Below are 11,141 nucleotides of genomic sequence, written 5' to 3'. Positions count from 1 at the left end.
TTCATAAGATTTTAATCTACTTTTACTTTTAATTTAAATTTAGGACATAAATTTGAAAATACCAAAAAAATAGTTGCATCTTTTCTCTTATTTTTATTTAATTTAGGTCATTAGTATTTTATAGCGATATTATTTTAACGTTGTTTTGATTTTAGCCTATCTATACTTTCTTTTGTTTTAAGTATAATCTTCAAAAATACACGAAAAAGTAGTAGTTTCATATTTAATTTAATTTTAATAGTTTATTCTCCTTAATTAAGATTAATTAGCATTTTAGTAGTATATCTTGTTATCAATATTATTTTTGTAAAAAGAAAAGAATGAATTTTTGGATTAGTTCTTGTTTTCATGTCACAAGACCAATATTTTGAGCCTAATCAGGCCAAATTTTAGGCCCAAATTTGGAGCCCACTTCTTCCCTAACCCAACAACCCAACTCCACTTAAATCCTAACCTTTTATTTTATTTAATCCAATGGTCCATATTCCTCTATACCCCCCATATATAAACTCACCTTCTCCAAAAATAACCTAACCCTAGGAACCCTAGAAGACCCCATTCTCTTCCTCCAGCCGTCACTCCTCTCCAAGACCCTTTAGCCGCCAGCAACTCTGCCCAAACCCCTAAAACCAGCCCCTCCTCTCATTTTGAGAGCTAAGATCAGCCGCCCCTTCTGTCTTGACTCTCACTATTGCTGCTCTTTTTGATGCCCGCTAGAATCGTTCACACCGACGGAAGGCGACCTCCATGGCTGCCTCACTTCCCATAGCTTCTTTATCATCGTTTTAATACTATGGTCGAGCAAAGAACCAGACCTGGAATATTTTTATTTGGGTATAACAATAGCAGACACAAGTTTAGATCCAATATTGCACATATAAAGTTCTTAAGTGTAGTCAAAACAAACACATACCCCTTATCTTTTTCTTTTCTATCATCTAGAAAAGTAAAGCTACCTAAACCGTTAAAGCCAACACACAAACAACTCAAAAACGTTCTTTCTTTCTTTCACTAAAGACAACTCCAAACAAATTAAAAGCAGTTGAGTTTTGGGTGCTCAAATTTGAGGGACAAAGAGGTCACAAGACAGTCCGATTTGGTTCTTGAGTTTTTTCGGTTTTGGCTCCTATTTTGTCGCTATAATTGCTTGAGGTCCATTCTAAACTTTCCTTTTCGTTGTTATATTCTATCACATTGTGAAGTGGCTTATTTTACTTTTAATCTTATTGTTTTATTGATCTTTGGTGGTATTAGCATGTGTTAGATTTAATTTACTTGTGATATTGAAATCAGATTGGTTGATAAAGAGATAAGGATGATATAGTAGACTATATTGGCTTTTAGAGGAGTACGATGGATAAAAGAAAGCTTTAGTTTAATTAATCATTGGGCTGTGGGGGTTTTGGGAACTAATCGTTAAGAGAATGAGCAAGAGCTGAATTCTTCTGTTATTTAGTTCAATGTTGTTAGTTTATTTCTTCATATTATCCACTAGTAGCATGGGTAGGCAAGCTTTAGGATTTTCTGTTTCTTTTGAGGTGAGAGGTCGTCCCCTTTAGTTTATACTTAGGGGAATGGCCCGTAAACTTTGTAAATATTTTTATCAGGGGAATGCCCCAAAGTGAATGTAAAAGAAGACTGTGACATTATCATTGGAGGCGTAGTATAGGATAGTTAGATTTATTTTATTTTTGTTTTCTTTTATTTATTAGGTGGGGATGGCCTCGAGCCTCTTTTGTGTTTAATTTTCTTTTATGTGTGTTTTTTTATCTCAATTTGAATATTTTAAAAGCCAACTAGATCGAGTACGCAACCATAACTTTCATGGGACTTGGGAAATGCCTAACACCTTCTTCTCAAGTCAAATGAACCCCTTTACCTAGAACTCTGGTGCAGACTTAGTTTTGGAGTCCAAATGTGTTTTGAAGGAAAATTATTTTAAAACGGTAACCTGGCACACCGAAACCGAATGTCAGGTGGCGACAAATCTTTTGAAACACAATATTTTTGTCACTTTCAATTTTGAAAACTCTTTTGAGCTTCAAAAATCTTTTTATTATTTTAAAAGGATTAGTGAGATGAAAAAAGGGGTGTGGCAATGAACTCATGTACTCACACTCTCGGAGTACTCAATCTCACTGTCTCATACTTTTCACTCATCATACTCAATCACTCAGTACTGTATATGGCCAATCCAGCCCAGGGAAGATCCATCCCGGAATATATACAACAACTGACCATCAGTCTCTCAGTACTAAGTAGGGCCAAATCCAGCCCGTGGGGATGTGACGACCCGGCCGGTCGTTTTAAGAATTTATGCCCCGATCCCCTATTAACTACTTTTCCCAAGTTTATTTCTACTATTTTGATTTGTCGAGATGTTCGATTTTGAGTTTCGGAGAGTTTTGAGACACTTAGTCCCTAAATGAGAGCTTAAGTCTTGGAAAGTTGGTCGTAGTCGAAACAGTGTGAAGCCGGCCTTGGAATGGAAATTCGATGGTTCTATTAGCTCCGTTGGGTGATTTCGAGTTTAGGAGCGTGTTCAAATTGTATTTTGGAGGTCCGTAGCTAATTTAGGATTGAAATGCCGAAAGTTGAATTTTTAAAGTTTCCAGTCCGATAGTGAGATTTTGATCCTAGGGTCAAAACGGAATTCCGGAAGTTGGAATAGCTCCGTAGTGTTGAATGTGACGTGTGTGCAAAATTTCAGGTCATTCAGACGAGGTTTGATAAACTTTTTGATCAAAAGCGTATTTTTAGAGTTTTTGGAATTCTTAGGCTTGAATCCGATGAAAAATAGATGTTTTGATGTTGTTTTGAGCGTTCCGAAGGTTGGAACAATTTTGAATGATATTTTAAGATTGGTTGGAAGGTTTGGTTGAGGTCTTGGGGGCCTCGGGTGTGTTTCGTATGCTCAACGGATCATTTTAAGTTGTAAAAAGTTGCAGATTTTGTTTCAGCTGTTGCTGAGGTATTTTACTCTTCGCGTTCGCGAGTGGACCCTCGCGTTCACGAAGAGTCAGTTGAGGAAGGTGAAATTTAATCCTTCGCATTTGCGAGAAAGGTTCCACATTCGCGAAGGGCTAAGTGGTTGTGCATCACGTTCGCGTGGGTTGTGTCGCGTTCGCATAGAAGGAAATGAGCGGTTGAGCTTTAGGGGATTTAATTCATCGCATTCGCGATAGGTAGAATGCGATCGCGAAGGCCTGTCAGTGCAAAGTATCGCGTTCGCGAGGTATTGTCCGCGATCGCATAAGAGGAAAAATGGTCAAAGTTATTTTGTGCTTCAAGAACGTGAGGCTTTGACCGCGTTCGCGAAGAAGGAATTACCTGGGAGATATAAGATTTCAAAATCGAGGGTTTAGCCATTTTTATCAAAACTTAAGCTTGGGAGCTCGGATTTGAGCGAGATTTTGAGGGATTTTCAGAGATATCGACTGGGTAACGATTCTTAACTCCTTTTTGCTTGTAACTCATTAATCCAAACATGAATTCATCATTTAATTTCAGATTGGAGATGGAAATTGGGGAAAAGTTGGAAGAAAGTTCTTAAACCTAGAATTCGACTTTTGATTGAAAATTTGACCTTAGATTTGGATAATTTTGGTATGCATGAACTCGGGAGAGTATGAGGATTCTGAAAATATAAATTTTACCCAATTCTGAGACGTGGGCCCGAGGGGCATTTTGGTTATTTTACCTAATTTCGCGTATTAGCTTAGAATTTCTTTGTAGAATCATTTACTTGAAGTGTCATTTACATTATGCAATTGACTTGAATAGATTTGGGCAATTTAGAGTCGAGTACTCGTAGCAAGAGCGTGGTTTTGGGTTGATTTTGAGCTGGTTCGAGATAAGTGGCTTGTCTAACCTTGTGTGGGAGACCTTCCCCTTAGGATTGGTATATTTGGTAATTAAAATTCCTTGTACGTGAGGTGACGAGTGTGTACTTGTGCTAATTATTGAAAATCCGGTTTTCTTTAAGTAATTACTAGTATGTTTCCTTTCTTGTTTCTATTACTTGCACTATTAAGCTTGTTGTTAACTTAGGAAAGCATGTCTAAGTGACTTAATTGCTTTATTTGCTCTGCCTGCCTTACCTGAATTATGTGCAGCATACTAGGCTAGGATCACTTGTTGCCTTAACATGAAATTTTGCCATTTCTGTATATTTTCCTGTTGCTGCCGTGAATTTATTTTGGGATTACGGATGTGGGATTCCGATAGATCCCCCTGCATAGTTATATGGAACTACAGGAATGTACCCGATAGATTCCCCCAGTACTGGGTATTTACTTTTGGGACTACGGAACGGGATTTCGTTAGATCCCCGTGCACTATGAGTGGGACTACGGGACAAGATCTAGGGAGATCCATTGGATATGTACATATGAGACTACAGGACGATGTCTTGGGAGATCCCCGATTGTTATTATTGGTGCTGAGCTATATTTCCTTTCCGTGTTTACCTTGTTTCTGTATAGTTGTTGTTGTTCTATACATCCTGTGTTATTTTACTACTGTATTTATTCATACTGTTCTGTTCTATACTGTTGATCTTTATATTTTATTTAACCTCAGTAGGGTCCTAACCTTCCTCGTCACTACCCAACCGAGGTTAGGCTTGGCACTTACTGAGTACCGCTATGGTGTACTATGCCCTTCCTGCCCGTAACGAGGCTGTTGCCTCCGATTCTGTCATCACAGGTATTATACTGGTTTGTCACAGAGATGCATCGGTTCTATTTGATCCAAGCTCCACTTACTCTTATGTGTCTTCTTATTTTGCTCCGTATTTGGGTGTATCTCAGGATTCTTTGAGTTCCCCTATTTATGTTTCTACTCCGAAGAAGATAGAAGAGTTGGCCCAGACCATCCTCAACTACCGAGATCCTCATTTTCCTTAGCCTGGCGGGTTAGTACCGTCATTTTGTGGAGGATTTTCATCGATTGCAGCCCCTATGACCAGGTTGGCCTAGAAAGGTGCTACGTTTCAGTGGACGGAGGAGTGTGAGCGAGCTTTCAGAAGCTCAAGACAGCTTTGACCTCAGCCCAAATTTTGATACTGCCTACAGATTCGGGGTCTTATATGATCTATTGTGATGCCTCGAGGATTGGCCTCAGCGCGGTGTTGATGCAGGACGGTAGGGTGATTGCCTACGCATCCAGACAATTGATACATGAGAAGAACTGCCCTATTCACGACCTTGAGTTAGCTGCCATTGTTCACACCTTGAAGATCTGGCGCCATTATTTATACGGGGTTCCCTGTGAGATTTATACTGACCATCGGATCTTGCAGCACTTGTTCAAGCAAAAGGATCTAAATTTGGGCCAGATGAGGTGGTTAGAGTTGCTGAAGGACTATGACATCACTATTTTGTATCACCCGGGCAAGGCCAATATGGTGGTCGATGCTTTGAGTCTTTGGGCAGAGAGTTTAGGGAGTTTGGCTTATTTACCAGCATCGGAGAGGCCTATGGCGATGGATGTTCAGGCTTTAGCCATCCAATTTGTGAGATTGGATCTTTCAGAGCCCAATCAGGTTCTAGCTTGCGTGGTTTCTCGATCTTCCTTATTTGATCGTATCAGGGAGCGACATTATAATGACCCTCATTTGCTTGTCCTCAAGGATAAGGTTCAGCACGGTGATGCCAGAGATGTGACTATTGGTGATGATGGGGTATTGAGGATGCAGAGTCTGATTTGTGTACCCAATGTTGATGGGCTTCGAGAGTTGATTCTAGAGAAGGCCCATAGTTTGCGGCATTTCATCCATCCGGGTTCCGCGAAGATGTATCAGGATTTGAGGTAGCACTACTGGTGGAGGCAGATGAAGAAGGATATAGTTGGATTTGTAGCTCGGTGCCTCAACTATCAGCAGGTGAAGTATGAGCACCAGAGACCGGGTGGGTTACTTCAGCAGATAGAGATTCCGGAATGGAAGTGGGAGCAGATCACCATGGACTTTGTAGTTGGGCTCCCACGGACTTTGAGGAAGTTCGATGCTATTTGGGTGATTATGGATCGGCTGACCAAGTCCGCTCATTTCATTCATGTGTGTACTACTTATTCTTCAGAGTGGTTAGCGGAGATTTATATCCCGGAGATTGTTCGTCTGTATGGTATTCCAATGTCCATCATCTCAAATAGAGGTACTCAGTTTACATAATGGTTCTGGAGGGTCGTTCAGCATGAGTTGGGTACTCGGGTGGAGTTGAGTACAATATTTCACCCTCAGACGGACGGACAGTCCGAGTGCACTATTCAGATTCTTGAGGATATGCTCCGTGCGTGTGTGATTGCGTTTGGAGGGTCTTGGGATCAGTTCTTTCCATTGGCGAAGTTTGCCTACAATAACAACTATCAGTCCAGCATTCAGATGGCACCGTATGAGGCTTTACATGATAGGCGGAGTAGATCCCCGGTGGGCTGGTTTGAGCCGGGTGAGGCTAGATTATCGTACAGACTTAGTTCAGGATGCTTTGGAGAAGGTTAAGGTGATTCAGGATAGAGTCCGTACAGCCCAGTCCAGACATAAGAGTTACGCGGACCGGAAGGTTCGTGATGTTTCCTATACAGTTGGAGAGCGGGTTCTGCTTCGAGTTTTGCCTATGAAGGGCGTTATGAGATTTGGGAAGAAAGGAAAGTTGAGTCCGAGGTTTATTGGCCCTTTTGAGATATTGAGGCGTGTTGGGGAGGTTGCTTATGAGCTTGCCTTACCTCCCAGCTTGGCAGGAGTTCATCCGGTATTTCATGTTTCGATGCTCCGGAGGTATCACGATGACCCGTCACACGTGTTGGATTTCAGTTCAGTCCAGTTGGACAAGGACATATCTTATGTTAAGGAACCAGTGGCAATATTGGAAAGGCATGTTAGAAAGTTGAGGTCAAAGAACATTGCATTAGTAAAGGTTCAGTGGCGAGGCCAGTCAGTCAAGGAGGCGACCTGGGAGACCGAGCAGGATATGTGCAGCCATTACCCTCATCTTTTCACTAATTTAGGTATGTCTCTATGCTCGTTCGAGGACGAACGAATGTTTAAGTGTAGGAAGGTGTGATGACCCAGCCGGTCATTTTAAGAATTTACGCCCCGATCCCTTATTAACTACTTTCCCCGAGTTTATTTCTGCTATTTTGATTTCCCGGGATGTTCGGTTTTGAGTTTCGGAGAGTTTTGGGACACTTAGTCACTAAATAAGAGCTTAAGTGTTAGAAAGTTGTCCGTTGTCAGAACATTGTGAAAACGGCCTCGGAATGGAAATTCGATGGATCCGTTAGCTCTATTGGGTGATTTCGGGTTTAGGAGTCTGTTCGGATTGTGTTTTGGAGGTCCGTAGCTAATTTAGGCTTGAAATATCGAAAGTTGAATTATTGAAGTTTCCGGTTCGATAGTGAGATTTTGATCCGAGGGTCAGAATGGAATTCCGGAAGTTGGAAAAGCTCTGTAGTGTTGAATGTGATGTGTGTGCAAAATTTTAGGTCATTCGGACGAGGTTTGATAGACTTTTTGATCAAAAGCATATTTTTAGAGTTTTTGGAATTCTTAGGCTTGAATCCAATGAAAAATAGGTGTTTTGATGTTGTTTTGAGCGTTCTGAAAGTTGGAACAAGTTTTAATAATGTTATAAGGTTGGTTGGCAAGTTTGGTTGAGGTCCCGGGGGCCTCGGGTGTGTTTCGGATGCTCAACGGATCATTTTAAGTTGTAAAAAGTTGTAGATTTTGTTTCAGCTGTTGCAGAGGTATTTTACTCTTCGCGTTCGTGAGTGGACCCTCGCGTTCGCGAAGAGTCAGTTGAGGAAGGTGAAATTTAAGCCTTCGTGTTCGTGAGGAAGGTTCTGCGTTTGCGAAGGGCAAAGTGGTTGTGCATCGCGTTCGTATAGAAGGAAATGAGCGGCAGAGTTTTAGGGGATTTAATTCATCGCGTTCGCGATAGGTAGAACGCGATCGCGAAGGACTATCTGTGCAAAGCATCGTGTTCGCGAGGTATTGGCCACGATCGCGTAAGAGGAAAAATGATCAAAGTATTTTGTGCTTCGAGAACGCGAGGCTTTGACCGCGTTCGCGAAAAAGGAATTACCTGGGCAGATATAAGATTTCAAAATCGAGGGTTTAGCCATTTTTATCAAAACTTAAGCTTGGGAGCTCGGATTTGAACGAGATTTTAAGGGATTTACAGGGATATCGATTGGGTAACGATTCTTAACTCCTTTTTGCTTGTAACCCATTAATCCACACATGAATTCATCATTTAATTTTGGATTGGAGATGAAATTTGGGGAAAACGTTGGAAGAAAGTTCTTAAACCTAGAATTTGACTTTTGATTGGGAATTTGACCTTACATTTGGATCATTTTGGTATGCATGAACTCGGGAGAGTATGAGTATTCTGAAAATATAAATTTTACCCGATTCCGAGATGTGGGCTCGAGGGCTTTTTGGTCATTTTACCTAATTTCGCATATTAGCTTAGAATTTCTTTGTAGAATCAGTTACTTGAAGTGTCATTTACATTATGCAATTGAATTGAATAAATTTGGACCATTTGGAGTCGAGTACTCGTGGTAAGAGCGTGGTTTCGAAGTTATTTTGAACCGGTTCGAGGTAAGTGGCTTGTCTAATATTGTGTGGGGGACCTTCCCCTTAGGATTTGTATATTTGGTAATTGAAATGCCTTGTACGTGAGGTGACGAGTGCGTACTTGTGCTAATTGTTGGAAACCCGATTTTCTTTAAGTAATTACTAGTATGTTTCCTTTCCTGTTTCTATTACTTGCACTATTAAGCTTGTTGTTAACTTAGGAAAGCATGTCTAAGTGACTTAATTGCTTTATTTGCTCAACCTGCCTTACCTGAATTCTGTGCAGCATGCTAGGATAGGATCACTTGTTGCCTTAACATGAAATTTTGCCATTTCTGTATATTTTCCTGTTGCTGCCGTGTATTTATTTTGGGACTACGGATGTGGGATTCCGGTAGATCCCCCCGCACAGTCATATGGAACTAGGGGAATGCATCCGGTAGATTCTCCCAGTACTGGGTATTTACATTTGGGACTACGGAACGGGATTTCGGTAGATCCCCGCGCACTATACGTGGGACTACGGGACGGGATCCCAGGAGATCCATTGGATATGTACATATGGGACTACAGGACGGTATCCTGGGAGATCCCCGATTGTTATTATTGGTGCTGAGCTATATTTTCTTTCCGTGTTTACCTTGTTTCTGTATAGTTGTTGTTGTCCTGTACATCCTGTGTTATTTTAGTCCTGTATTTATTCATATTGTTCTGTTCTATACTGTTGATCTTTATATTTTATTTAACCTCAGTATGGCCCTGGCCTTCCTCGTCACTACCCAACCGAGGTTAGGCTTGACACTTACTGAGTACCGCTGTGGTATACCCATGCCTTTTCTGCGCATGTTTTTCATGTGCAGATCCAGGTATCGCTACTCAGGCCTATCATCCTTGACAGAGGCGACTACTCTAGAGACTTCGAGATACATCTGCCGCGCCCGCAGATCGAGGAGTCCCTTTCTATTCTAGCTGTTAAACATTGCCCTTCTGTATTTTTCTTTCTTGTTAGATATTCCAGAGTTAGACTGTTAGATATTCCAAATGCTTGTGTTTCCGTGAGTTTTCGGGTTTTGGGATAGTGTACTTGGTTTTGAGAATGTTATGTTGTATATGCCGAGTGACATTATAACTATTATTTAAATTCAGTTATTTTGGTTTTTGATTATTTCTTCTGCAAGTTTCGTTTATGTTCCGCATTTTTAGGCTTACCTAGTCGTAGAGACTAGGTGCCGTCACAATAATCCACGAAGGGCGAACTGGGGTCGTGACAGGGGAAGATCCATCCCCGGGTATATAAATGCTTCGGACAAGATCCATGTCCAGGGAAGATCCATACCTCAATATAATCAACCGCGCTTACTGGGAGTGTGTGCAGACTCTGGAGGGGCTCCTTCAGCCCAAGCGCTATATCAAGTCAATCATGGCACAAATCAATATAACCTGGTGCGGTGTGCATCCCGATCCCATAATGTAATCAATATAACATGTTGCGGCATGCAGCCCGATCCCATAATATAATCAATATAACATGTTGCGGCGTACAGCCCAATCCCATAATATCATTCACACTCAGACCATCAATCTCACCCAGTCATCAATTTCTTTAGTCTCTCGGGCTCTCAATCCCATGAAACTAGCCCAAAATAATGATATGATGTGTCAATAAATGGTAACAGAGACTGAGATATGATATGTATATGAATGCGTATGACTGAGTGTGTAATGCAGTGAAAGCAGATAATTCAATAGCAGAAATGGCCTCTGTGGGTCCCAACAGGATAAGCATGTAGCCTAGACATGGTTTCTAACATGGATCACAGCTCAATAGCTCAAGAACGTAGAAGTTTCATGGTTACAAGTAAGATTATGTAACTACACAGTACCATAGAAATGACGGAGTAACAATTCACATGATGCATGCCCACACTCCCATCACCTAGCATGTCCGTCACCTCAACACCAATCACATAACACATAATTTGGGGTTTCATACCCTCAGCACCAAGTTTAGAAGTGTTACTTACCTAGAATAAGCCAAAAACCAATACCGAGCAGGCTAAACGATGCTCCAAAATGCCATCTCGCGCGTACCGACCTCCGAACGGCTCGAAACTAGCCAAAAACAACTCAAATACATCAAATAAAGCCCAAGGAAACAATTCCAAATGATAAAGGTCGAATCTTTAATCAAAGCTCAAATATCATCCGAAAAGTCCAACCCGGGCTCACACCTCAAAACCCGAAAAAACTCACAAAATCCGACAACTCATTTAATTACGACTCCAACCATACTAGTTTCATCTAATTCCGACTTGGAATCGATGTTCAAAACTCAATTATTCACTTTAGAAAAGTTTTTGATAAAAATCATCAATTCTCCAATCAAAATATGGATTAATCCAAAAATGAACTTATGTGATCATATTAAAATACAAAAATTATAGTTAGATACTGACCCCCATGAGAAGACAAGAAGAACGCCGTCAAAATCACCTCGATCGGAGCTCTAGAACTCAAGATATGCTCAAAATACCAAAAGAACGCAGTCTGATTTTTTTAT

At 41.0% G+C, this 11,141-nt stretch overlaps 1 long non-coding RNA gene across 1 annotated transcript; it reads left to right on the top strand.

Moving 5' to 3' along the window:
- Nucleotides 1-526: 526 nt before the first annotated feature.
- On the top strand, nt 527-9,735 carry LOC142174136 (uncharacterized). The gene is made up of 2 exons (XR_012703468.1): nt 527-1,152; nt 9,334-9,735. It is a non-coding gene; the product is annotated as an uncharacterized LOC142174136 (long non-coding RNA).
- Nucleotides 9,736-11,141: the final 1,406 nt, after the last annotated feature.

Source organism: Nicotiana tabacum, chromosome 20 (genome assembly GCF_000715075.1).
Source record: "Nicotiana tabacum cultivar K326 chromosome 20, ASM71507v2, whole genome shotgun sequence".
In the NCBI taxonomy this organism is placed as follows: Eukaryota; Viridiplantae; Streptophyta; class Magnoliopsida; order Solanales; family Solanaceae; genus Nicotiana; species Nicotiana tabacum.
The sequence above is the reverse complement of the archived record's forward strand: the minus strand, read 5'-3'. Positions and strand labels throughout refer to the sequence as shown.